Source organism: Callospermophilus lateralis, chromosome 4, assembly GCF_048772815.1.
Source record: "Callospermophilus lateralis isolate mCalLat2 chromosome 4, mCalLat2.hap1, whole genome shotgun sequence".
Lineage (NCBI taxonomy): Eukaryota > Metazoa > Chordata > Mammalia > Rodentia > Sciuridae > Callospermophilus > Callospermophilus lateralis.
The window spans coordinates 74,249,767-74,262,328 of record NC_135308.1 but is presented as its reverse complement, the minus strand read 5'-3'; the positions used below and the strand labels follow the sequence as shown (position 1 = coordinate 74,262,328).

General features: G+C 39.9%; 1 pseudogene; it reads left to right on the top strand.

Moving 5' to 3' along the window:
* The window catches only part of LOC143641633 (cTAGE family member 15-like), a 108,269-nt pseudogene extending 102,435 nt beyond the window's left edge, over nt 1–5,834 (top strand).
* The last annotated feature ends 6,728 nt before the right edge of the window (nt 5,835–12,562 follow it).

Genomic DNA, 12,562 nt, shown 5'->3' with positions numbered 1-12,562 from the left:
TTTTACTAAAACACAAATTCTGACCAGTAGGTCTGGCATTGGTTCTGATCACAAATCATCACAAGTTCCCAGGTGCTGCTGCTGCTGTTGGTCCATGACCAAATTCCAAGTAGCAAAACCCTAGTGCACCTTGCAGCGCAAGAACCCAATGGTCATAATGCAGTCAGCCATCATTCCCTGGGTGATAGTAGGGACCCTAGAAAGGCTTCCTCTCTCCTTTTGAATTTGCTGAATGACCCAAGGCAAATCACTACAAGAATCTGTGACAAGAACACCACCTAAACAGCTGCTGGGTCACTCACTGTCCAGCTAGGATTAGGAGGATTTCTGTTGCTGGTCAGCTACTGCCTTGAACAGGGTTTGGGAATCAGCCTGAACAACTGCTTAAGGAATAGAATTAATTTGGAAGGTTTTATATAAATTGATCCGAATCTGAAAGAAGATTGATTGTTCTCTCATTAAAACGCAGAGGAGAGGACTGGGGTAGTGGCTCAGTGGTAGAGCACTCGCCTAGCATGCGTGAGGCACTGGATTCAATTCTCAGGACCATATAAAAATACATAAATGAAAAATAAAGATATTGTGTCCATTTACAACTAATTTTTTTTTAAAAAAAGCAGAAGATAGACTGTGGTGGGGAAGGATGACTATATAGATTCTATACAGTTTATTTTCCACTTCAGTTTCTCCAACTATAGAAAAATAATGAGCTTTTTTCCATAGTCTTCCCAATAATATAAATACAAAGTTTGAATCCTATCCCTGAATGCCTGTATCTTCTTTCAAACCTAGAACTTGGGACAATGAAATACTATCACTGTTAAGATACAATCAATTTTCAGCTTTCCCAACAAAATAAATGTAAGCAATAATTATATGCTGTATCATTGTGTTTATTTCCAAATTTCTCTTATTAAAATTACTAGAATGACACCTGAAGAATTTAATCAGCACTGCCCACATCATTTTTGTTAACAGAACTCAACAATTCAAGCAGAAACACAAATAATTTCTTTAGGATGACATAATTTGTTCCTAAAACAACTGTAAGTGGCAAAATAAGCCACTTGGAATTTTTATGGATTATCAACACACAAAGAAGAGCACCAGAAAGTTCAACCAGAGTGAAGTGGAGAAGCGCCAATGTTCCACCACAGAATCAATACAATCTCACATCCCAGGCCTGGTCTCAACAATCTGGGAAAACCTCAAAGAACCAAGTTTTTAATTATGTAAATTCAGTTTTTATTACCAATATACTAACTGCAAATCAAAAGAATTACTGCAAGAATCTAAAAGGAAAATAAACACACCTCTGAAAACAAAGTCTTCACAGAACTTACAAGACTTTTTATGTGCACCTACATTGTTTAAGAATGTTTTCATAAAACACGTTTTCAATAAGATGATGTATCAAGTTTGTGAACTGCCTACCTCAGAATTCACATTGTAAATATTAAAAAAATTTTAAAGAAGTTTTCCAAAATGTAGTTTTATGTAACTTATTTCATTTAATATAATTTATTTCACTTATTTCAAAAATAATCAGCCAAGGTAGTACTCTAGTTTTCCATTCCCATTTAAAAAATGAAACATAAAGTCTCTCTTTCAATTACAAACAGGTAAGCATAACAAATAAACATTCTATGACATTAAAAGATTATTTCATAGATATGGAAGTTTGCTTTTGACTTCAGCTGAAATAAACAGTAGCCTGTCTGATGTATTATTCACTTTGTTATCAAATACCATTTAAAGATATATCATAAATTGATATGTCTTGTACTATTTTTCAGTAACTATGACAAACATCATGAATTCTGATGAAAAAACAAGTCAGTTTCAAAAGCAATTACAACCTTGTTAGGTAGAGAAACATCATGTGATAAAAGAACACAGACCAAATACATATGATCAAATGGGAGAGTCTGAAAGGAATACACAGAGGGAAATTTTTACATTGACAGAATAAGAAATAAATCTGTCTTGACAAAGTCAAAGGCTGATCCCAATACACAAGTCAAAAATAGGACTTTTTTCCTTCTTAACAAAAATTAAGAGAGCAAAAATACACATATATACACACAATCCCTGTGCTCTTTCTTTTGTCTGTAAGGATAATCTGTAAACTCCCTTGATGTTTCCTGTTCTCCACCTTCCAACATTCCTCTTCCTGACCTTCATGAAGAGCAAATAAGAGAAATGGGAACAGCACAGATCCAAATTTAGTATGATTCAGTCTCTTTAATAACACCTGGAGTAAACTTCAAAAATATGCACTTCAAAAATATTAGCAGGAACCAACACACTTCCTCTATATGAAATTATGCTGGATGACTATATATTTAAGGCTATAAAATATGTAATCAATCATAATTGTTGAACATGTAAGATTGGATGGGAGAATTGGTATTGGCCTTGGGTAGTGGATAGTCCTATTGCCAATTTTTAAGATATATCTGGCTCCAAAAGAAAACACAAAAGTTGTAAGTTTGTATAGATGTATGTGGAACTTTTTGTTGCTAGAGGAGTAGGAGGAAGTGTGGGAGATGGGTGGAATAGCAGAGGGGTTGATTTATTTTTCAAATTCACCAAGAGAAGAGCTGTCAACTGCACACATGCCAATGCCCAAAGAGCAGCCCAACCTGCCTCTTTCCATCTGGGCAGGCCAGACACAAATGACATCTCAGAATCTAGGAAAATCAGCAGTCAGATATAAGGGAACTAGGGAAAGGAAAACCAGTCCCAGAAATGTGCAGTTACATATCATTACTAGTGATTAGAACTTGGAGTTTGAAGGCATGGAGGCACCAAGGATGCTGGCCAATCAAAACCAGAAAAGTAAAAGGCAAACCTTAAAACAAACAAGCTACAGTGACTCTCCCTAATAGGAAATAATCATAAGAGCAGTTAATTTTGTGTCAGAGATAACAAGGAGTCAGGAACAAGGGAAGTGGCACTGCTTAAATGAGTTGCAAGGTCCTCAGGGATCAGCATTGGGACCTGCCAGGAACTGGCATCCAGATTGATCTTGAGCTGCATTTCCGGACTTGCATCACACTAAAGAGACAATAGTCCCTCTCTAGGTCATTGAGAAGACTGCATCTAAAAGCTGCAATTTATTCTCCACACAAAATGAAAAAGCTGGATCAACAGTTGTACAAAAGGCCAAAGACGTGATTTAATTTTTTCCATAGTTATATTAGGAAAATTTGCCATGACCCTTCTATAGGCTTAACTCATATACAGATCTATATGTATATACTATTGGCAAATTTTTGAGATACAATCCTGTGAGAATTGCATTTGTTAGGACTGTACATTCTGGCATAAAATTTAACTTAAAGTCAAATGTTATGTTTTGCCACTAAAGAAAATCCAGTCATATTAGCTAAATCACTTAGAACTGAATGTCTAAGAATCTGGTTGTTCATTCGAGAAATCTAACTGCAGGTATTAGAAAAGCACATCTGCATTTTGTGCTGGAAGAAGTTTAATATTTACTTGTTCATGAAAGGATTAATAACACTTTTAAAAAGTTTGTTTACAAAAAAGTTTCCATAAGTTGTTGGGGCATTAAGTTACAACTCTTGAATACATGTGAGTTTAATCATACAACTGGTAGAGTTCAAACGTTCAATTAACAAACTACATGCCCGTTCAAGTTAGGCTCTCCGTGGAATGACAAACAGTGTGCACAAATCAATGCTCTCTCCAACTTACCTGCATATAATGAGTCACATATAATGAGTCACATCAAGCATGGTTCCAAACATGGCATTGAATAATGATGCATGCAGTAACGCTTAGTCCAAAGAGAATTTAATTAAACCACCTGATCACTCATTGCATAGAGCTGTTGCCCTCTATGCCCATCGAATATATACATGGCTTTCCTTCTGCATGCTATCATTTCATAACAGCTGCCTGGGTGGAGAGTACATGCTGCCACTTGATCAGACTCAGGTTGTGGTCTTACTCCTTTTCTACTGGGGGGGGGAGATGGAAAGTAAATAAATGATGGCTCTGGAAAGCAATGTGAATTTATTTCCAGGAAACCAGGTAGCACAACAATGAGAGAAATTGTCAAGGACAAAATAATTTCTTTCTCTGTATCCTGCAGGCTCAGCCAGAAGCGTGGCTGTCACTTTTCCCTTCTTCACCATCAGCTCTTGGCCACTGCTGTGTTTCCATCTGCACCTGGAACCAAGGCAGCAGATGTGCCCACCAGCCAAACTGAGCTGGGTGGGTTAGCCAGAAAACTTGTCATAATCAGCGGGAGGCAGAAAAGCGCCCTGGAGCCCACTCCCCAGCATCCACCTGGTGAAACTTCAGAGCCCCCACCCCTCTGAGGAGAGAAGGATAGAAGCAACCAACCTATAGAAAGAATAACAAAACTGGAAGAGAACAGAGGACGGGTCCAGGAAAACAGAGGTCATGGACTCATTTGAATGACTTTCCTTAGAACCCAAAGGGCTAATATGAAAGACCACTCTCATCCCCTTTCATCCCTCTTTTAGGGTTCCCCAGTGAACAGTAGTTATTTAGAGCCACCATCAAGCAGGCTGGGTCTGAGAGGTTCAGAGCCAGCTTCTCCTTGGCTTTGCAGAGGAGCGGGCTCCCACTGGTGGCTCAGGATCCTGGGACTGGGCGCCCAGACCTGGCTGCACAGGACAATTCTGCAGAGATCCTTAGAATCAAAACATTTTAAAAGACTCTGCCAACAAACACATATTCCAAGCAGTGCCCTAACCCACAGGACCAACCCAGGAGCAATGCAGCGCTGGGACAGGAGAATGGGGACTAGGGGAGAGATGGGGAAGTAGTTGGACAAGAGTCAAGGAAGGTTATTCCCAGGACAAAAGCACCTGGCAAAGAGCGCCAAGGTCAGTCAGTGCCTTTACGTTTCTGACAATGGCTTCCCCGAGATTTTTTGGAACACTCTGGTGGCAGACAGCAACAATTCAGCACCACAAGCAACAGAGCAGTTGTCCCCAGAAACCTACCTACTCTTTCTTTCTCTCTTCCCAGATAACCTAGTGCAGCCTGCGCTGGACACCAAGGCCACTAGTTCCCCCAGAAAAGCAATGTCTCCATACACTACAGCACAGTCCTGCCAACCTGCTGCCCAAGAGAGCCTCAGGGAAGAACACTGGGTCGTGAAGACCAAAGTTACCTGCGCCAAGTGGAGCCCAGCTCAGTGTCCTGCATCCCATGTGACACAAACTCCAGGTCATCTCTTCTTCTACCCTGTGACCACCTCACCTCAGAGGGCCAGGAAAGTTTCCCCCAAATCCTTGCTCCCCGCCCAGACAAGGAGCCAGCTCCACATCGCACAATCCCGGGGCTGGGGTCATTCGTTGGCGCTCCGGACGCACAACCCACCCACCCGCAAGCCACCAGGGACACTCAGCTGCAGAGAACTGGCCTTGGTCTGGCCCCAGAAGAGGCCAAAGGGAGAGGAGCAAGAGCGCCACAAAAGCAGGCAGTGCCGCCGCCACTGCCGCCAAATCCATGTGGAGACTTTTCAAGCAGCTTTGCAAAGAGCTGCAGGGGTGGGGCGTGGGGGTGGTGGTGGTGGCGGTGGCTGTGGAATCCACCAGGGAGTAGCAAGGTGGGCCTCGCAGGCTCAGAGCGGAGCCTCCACAGCTGCCCGCCAACCCCTCTTTCCTCTTCACAGAAACCAAACTACCTCGGGGCCCAAAGGGTCTTCTGTGCCGCTGGCTGCCCACAACCACAGCTCTGCTCACTCGGCAGAGGCTGCTCCTCAGTTACTTTGTTACTTTGCTTGGGGAGGAGCGGAGGCGGAGCCTCGGGAGAGGTTGCCCTGCTGACTCAAAAGGCTTCCAAGAAAGGCGGGCTCAGGCTCGGGCTTGGGCTCCGGTTGGGGCTCGGGCTCGGCCTCCGTCTCCAGCTCCGGCTCCCTTTGGGCTCGGGCTCGGGCTCCAGCTTGATCTCGAGCTTCTGCTTGGGCTCGGCTGGGGCTCGGGCTCTGCACAGCCGCCTCCTGAAGGAAAGAGGCACAACAGCACTGACTGGGTGCTCAACGCTCAGCGCCACTTGCTGCCTGTGTTGGCCGCCTAAGCCTCACCATCCGCTGCCGCTCAGAGGTAGCAAGTGGGAAAGAGGATGCGGCGCAGCTCACTGCCCTGCTCCTGAAGATGGAGTTTGAGAGGAGAGTTTGCAAACAGTGTGGCCGGACTACCAAGGTTGAGCGCAGGCGATAGACCACAGCCCCACAGCCGACCTAGGAGAGGTGTCTAGGGGTTATGTCCCCAAGGCGGCGGTCCCACCAGAGCATTTGCCCATGGGCATTACATTATCATTCCTAGGAAGAAAGGGGCCTGTAGACGCAACCCCTAAGGCAATATCGACCTACAGGGAAATTTAGTTCCTTATTTATCCAATAAGGAGAAAGACACTCCACCCCCATAGAAAACTTGTTCCTTTTTCATATAATAAATAAAACTTGGACCAGAATAAATGTTCAGTAACTTTCCAGGGTGAACGGCTGGCGCTGCTTGTTCTGAAACCTTCTGGCCTTTTCCCACTTTTCTGTCACCTAAGAATTGCATCAGGACTCAGTGTATTCTTTTCCTTTTGTACAGGTCTAATGGAGTAGAAAAGACTTTGGGATTTTAAAAAATATCTTGTAGCTATTTAAGATGTAAGTATTTAAGAAAGCGACTTTACCCCGACAATGAAAACAACGATGTATGGACTGATCTGTAGGAAAGTAAAGCTATGACAGTGAAGTATTTTATTCCTTTGGCAGCTTGGAATAATTTTGCCATATACCACCCTGACTTGTTTCTGTGGTAAGAACATATGTTACATACCTTAATATGTAGCAGATCGCAAAAAATAGGTGTGATCACAATGGAATAAATAAAACTTACTTAGAATTTTTGTGTCATATGTAATTTCTAACAATAGTTTGTTGATTGACATACATATGTCAGACATCTTAAGATATGTATCCTTGTTGAGTTAGCCTTTTTAAATCAAGACAATGTGAATTTCAATTTATATACCATCCATAGAACTTACCTAGCCACATATTTCTTTAATCCAATATATGCTGTTAATGATAAGGCTTAGAATAAAGCCTAGAAATATAAATGAAAATAAATACCACATGTATATACAGACATGTTGCTTATATGTATATTATACGTACATGTAAGGAAGAATGGACTTCTTTAAAAATTTGATTAGAACACAAGTTGGATTAAACAGCATGTTGAGTTGTGTGGCTTGATCATTCAGCACACCTATCAGACTGCTATCAATTCAATTCAGCAGAGTTAAGTTTATCTTAGGGTACAATGTAGATGTTTTAACACACATAACTTTGAGCACACTGTCACCATTCCCATATCTTTTTTTTTTTTTTTAAAGAGAGAGAGAGAGAGAGAGAGAGGGAGGGAGAATTTTTTAATATTTATTTTTCAGTTCTCGGTGGACACAACAACTTTGTTTGTATGTGGTGCTGAAGATCGAACCCGGGCCGCACGCATGCCAGGCGAGCACGCTACCTCTTGAGCCACATCTCCAGCTCCCCCATATCTTAAATTTAGAAACTTTCCTAGGTTACAGGTAACCAAAAACTGAAAGGCATATATTTTCTTTTTCCGGACTTAGCAGACCTTTGTAACGTTTAGCAACAATTTGCCACAGTAATAACAAACAAAATCCTACTGTCTGTGTACTAATTCATCTGTTTCTCTATACTTGCAAGAAAGATGAAATTTACTGCTTTGTCATTTGTTTGTTTAAATACACAAACAGCTTCTTAAAAGATGGACATGATGCCACAGTTCTTACTTGTCCATTCCTTGGGACAATTGAGAGGGTTTATTTCACTTTCTCTATCATAGAAATAAGAACAATACCAAGTAATGTGTAGAGAGTGCTTACTATATACTAGGCACTGTCTTGGGACATACAATGCTGAGTTCAGGCAACAATCCCTTGGTGTAGATACAATTATTCTCATTTGACAAAGGAGGAATTCAGTAACTGACCCCAGGACACCTATACAAGTGAGAAGTAGAGGAGGGAAAGGAAAAGAAAGAAGGAAATTCTCAAAGGGAATTAGCAAACTAACAATGACGTCTTCTCAATAAAAATTTGAACAAGTCAGTCCTTTTGTCCTTGGGGTCCTTAAGTAATGCTAGCCCATAGGAATTAAAATCATTTGAATGAAGATCATGTGTTTCTTCCATATACCAAAGTATCTGGCAAATATTAGAAACTTATTAAGTTTGTGTTTATTTGAAAGACTAAAAGAATATACCAATCAATCAATAGATCAATTAAAATTTTTTCTATAACTTTGAGAAATGACTTCATAACTTACATTAAAATCACTAATAACATTTAATTTAGTAGGTAGAATATTCTAGGGACATATTCCAAAATATGAAAATAATAACATAAATATCCAATAAATAGGTATATTTGTGGGCATTATATGAGAGAATAACTCATGATCACTACAAATGAAAATCATGAAGAAAGTAAATTGTGAAATGGAAGAATGATTATGAGAGAATGCTGGATAAAAAAGAACACAGAATTTTAGTGTAGGAAGATGTAACTTCTAGAGAAGGATGGAAGTGTTCAACAATATATTAATAGTTGTATTAATATAATTAGCAGTAGAGATAGAATTACAAAACTTTATATCTACCATTCTCTGTTTTACTATTTGTGTGGCGTGTTTAATAATAGTCTTTTAAAAGAGCACAGATTTACATTCTTATAGAGTTACTACATACTAACTCCAGTCATCAACTTAAACCTGCACTTGTCAAAAAAAAAAAAAGTTTTCTCTAGAATCTAGTTCTACCACACTTTAACATGTGTAATTGAAAAATAAGGTCTTAATATCAACATAAGAGAACTCTGAACTGAGCCAAGGTAACTAGATTTATTTACTATAGAAACTTTCCCATACTTACCAATATGGGATTATGCACTGGGAACCTATTTGAAAGGAAAACACAACATATCTCAAAGTTGTAGACAACAGAACACAAATAAACAAGTGTGTTAGTCAGCTTTCTGTTGCTGAGATAATCAACCTATACGGAGAAAAGATATCTGGCTCATGGTTGAAGTGGTTGCAGTGCATGATCAGTTGGCCTCATTGCTTTAGGACCTGTGGAGAAACAGTACATCAGTGGAAAGTACATGCTGAGAGAAACTGTAGAACTCATGGCAGCCAAGAGAGGAGGGCTGAGGTCCCAATATTCCCTTTATGGACACAACCCAGTGGCCTACCTTGCTATCCCAGTTCCCCACCTTAAGGTCCCACCACTTCCAATAGAACCATAGGTTGAGGACCAAATCTCACCAGATGAATTTTTGGTTGACATTTAAGACCCCATCTGTGACAAGGATATCACTCAGGACTAGAGTTACAGGAAAGAAAATATGGGAAGCCCTCCCTTCAACAACAATTAGTATCTTTATATCTCAATTTCCTGCAGAGAAAAATGAGATTCCTGAATCTGATTTTTCAGAGGATTGAATGAGAGATGTGTTTGGAGATGTAAACTTGGCAACAGATGTAAGTATGAAATAGTTGCTTAAAAGTAAATGTAATTTTCTTCACTGAAGGGTTATATGCACAAACCTGTACTCAGCAGAACCTAGGTTTTATTTACCCAATGATAGTGTGAGTGTACAAGCAACATGCATTTGTAAGCAATTAGATAATATTCTCAGCATATTAATAGGAACTATTTTCTATTACGCTTTTCAGTTTGTTTAGCATATTCACCCATGTGATTTCAATCTAGCCTCACTCCAACCCTGGGAATCAGGAAAGTCAAGTAGTGTTATTAATTCCACTTAACTGATGAAGAAAGCCACAGCTCAGAGGGATGAAAATACTTGCCCAAGGTTATGCAGCTGAGAATCCTAAAACTGTAACTCTGACTTGGGTCTTCTGGCTCTACATCTCATTCCCCACCCCAATTCCTATGTACTTAGTTCTCCTACTCAATGCTAATTCATCAGGCAAAACCCCTTGGGATGGATATGGAAATTCAGGTCTATTTTATCTTTGAAAGGTGAAAGAAAAAAACACTATATTAAAAACAGTTTCCTATAGTAAAATTCTTTCAAGTGTTTGTGTGTTGTCATAGAGTGCCCAGGAAAGAGAATATAATGGAGAATTTCTGACAATAAAGCCTTTGGATAGGTCAGGAAGATCCAGAAAGGACACAAGGAGTTTGTTACACCCTTGGAAGCTGTTGTTCTGGAAGTGTGTTGGTCTGGTGAAATAGAGGAAACCCTAATCCCTGACCAGTTACTGCTTAGATCTCACCACCAGTCTCTAGAAAGTAGAGGAATATTGATGCCAATGTGCCTGTTTCTCTAAGGAAATTCTCTTCTCTAGGCAATTTTGGATCAGATGAAAAGCAATACACTATATGCAAAACCAGAGTTATTTTGTGAGCCCCTTGAACCATTTAAAATATCTATAATTGGGGATTATTTCAGAAACAAGTGTCAAGAAAATGCATGCTCCAAAGATTTTATCAAGGGAAGGAAAAAAAAAATGTGAGCAGCTTGAGAGCTCAGTGTTGCTAATTTGGAAGAGCAATTTGCCTACAGATGGACACAATTAATAAACTTGGGTCAAAAAAGAAGCCAATCATAAGAGTGTGAACTGGATTGAGGTAGAGGAATGGGAAAGTGAGAGTCACTTGCAGAGCTGATATACTCTCACTTGAGAGCTTCCCCCATTTTTAGAATGTTTAGTCCAGTGATATTACTAAGAGATTTAGTTTTGAGGGAAAAAAGAATGTTTGACTTTACACTAACCTACTATGAATTTGCTAAATTATTTTTCTATGACATTACATCATACTTTATTCTCTCTTTATACCAGTGAGTATTTTTCCATATCCCCTTCCCACCAAATGTATTTTGATTTTCCAGATACACTAGAGGGAAAAAAAGGGTATAAAAGGCACCTGCTATATAGCATCCCATTGAACCCTATTTAAATTCTTCTGGTTTGAATGTATGCATTATCCTGAGATATTTTGTGTTTGTTATTTCAGAAAAGCCAGGAAGGAGGATGACTTAAAACTAATTAAATAGACCATGCATTCAATAATACATTTTGTGGGGTTAAGAACTCATATGCAAAGTTGCAGCCTAAGGAGAATTAACACAGCTGAATAAGAATGTCTCTAATGATTATGCTTTTTTCTTCCTCCCACTTATTTCTAAATCCCAAGAAGAGTTGGGAAATGGGCAGAGAGGGATAAAGGAGAGAGTGGCAGAAAGCAATCAGCATTGGGGGTTGAGTGCTGGGAGCCATTAGCCAAGTAGGTATGACAATTTCCTTTCCAGCGTACCCCATGTTGCTTAGTGGAAGGACTCATGGAAATAGGACATTTTGCAGTGACCTTGCTCAAGGACCAGGGCGGATCCAGGTTTAGGGCGGATCAGGGTTTTTGGCTCTCCTTGGATTTAGGGCGTTCCCGGTTCAGGACAATCCGGGTTTAGGGCGGTTCCAGGTTTAAGGTTATTCCTACTGGGAATAGGGCGTATCCTGCTGCCTGAGTTCCCCTTCAGTTCTCACGGGATTCAGACAGTATTTTTGGGAGGCAGAAGCCCAGTGGAGGTGTGGATTTGGGCAGAGAACGTGGATTTCCCCAGAACGTGTTTGTAGAAGGCCGGTGTGAGATCTGGAATAAAGAATTGCTGTTTGAATCTACAAAGCTATGAGTGGCTCCTGATTTGTGCCCAGCCAGACTGCAGCATTTGGTGGCCCGTATGGGGTACTTATTAAAGCAAAAAGAGAGAATTGGAAAGGGGTGTATATCCCCCAAAGATAAACTTAAAATAACCCTTTTTACTCTAAACTTTTTAAATTTGGATTCATCAGGACTTAGTGCTGCGAAAAGACATATGTATCCAAACACATATGTAATCAAAAAAATGTACATAAGCCTAAGGTACTTTGGAAAGATATTCTAACAGGACAGTGGAAAGGTCCTGACTCAGTGATTGTCTAGAGTCAGGGTTCTGTTTGTTTTTCCACAGGGAGAACAGCAGCCAATTTGGATTCCAGAGAGATTAACTAAAACAATTTCTACAGACCAAAAAGATGATGATTTGACTCAAATCCATAACAGCTGATATCCAGAGCTCCAGCTTGGCTTTTCTTACATCTGCAACAGTGATTAACCAGCATGCTTTTTTCAATATCTATTTTATTATTGCATTTTTCCCACATCATAAAGTTCTATTTTATATTTTGAGCTCATACAAACCTAGGTTAATGTTTTTCTGATCAGTTTTATTTTTTGACTGTGGAGTTTTTAAACATTGCAATGGAGATTTCACCTAGGTAAAGCTACAAGGCCTTTATTATTGTCTTATGTGTTGTACTCTTGTGTTTTGTGTTGTATGTCTGTGTGTGCATATGTCCATATTTCATATATGAGGAGCGCTCATGAAAAAATGGATCCAAATTTTTTTTTTATTCACATGATTTAAATGGCTTAATTTAAATTAGGTAAACAGCTGTTAA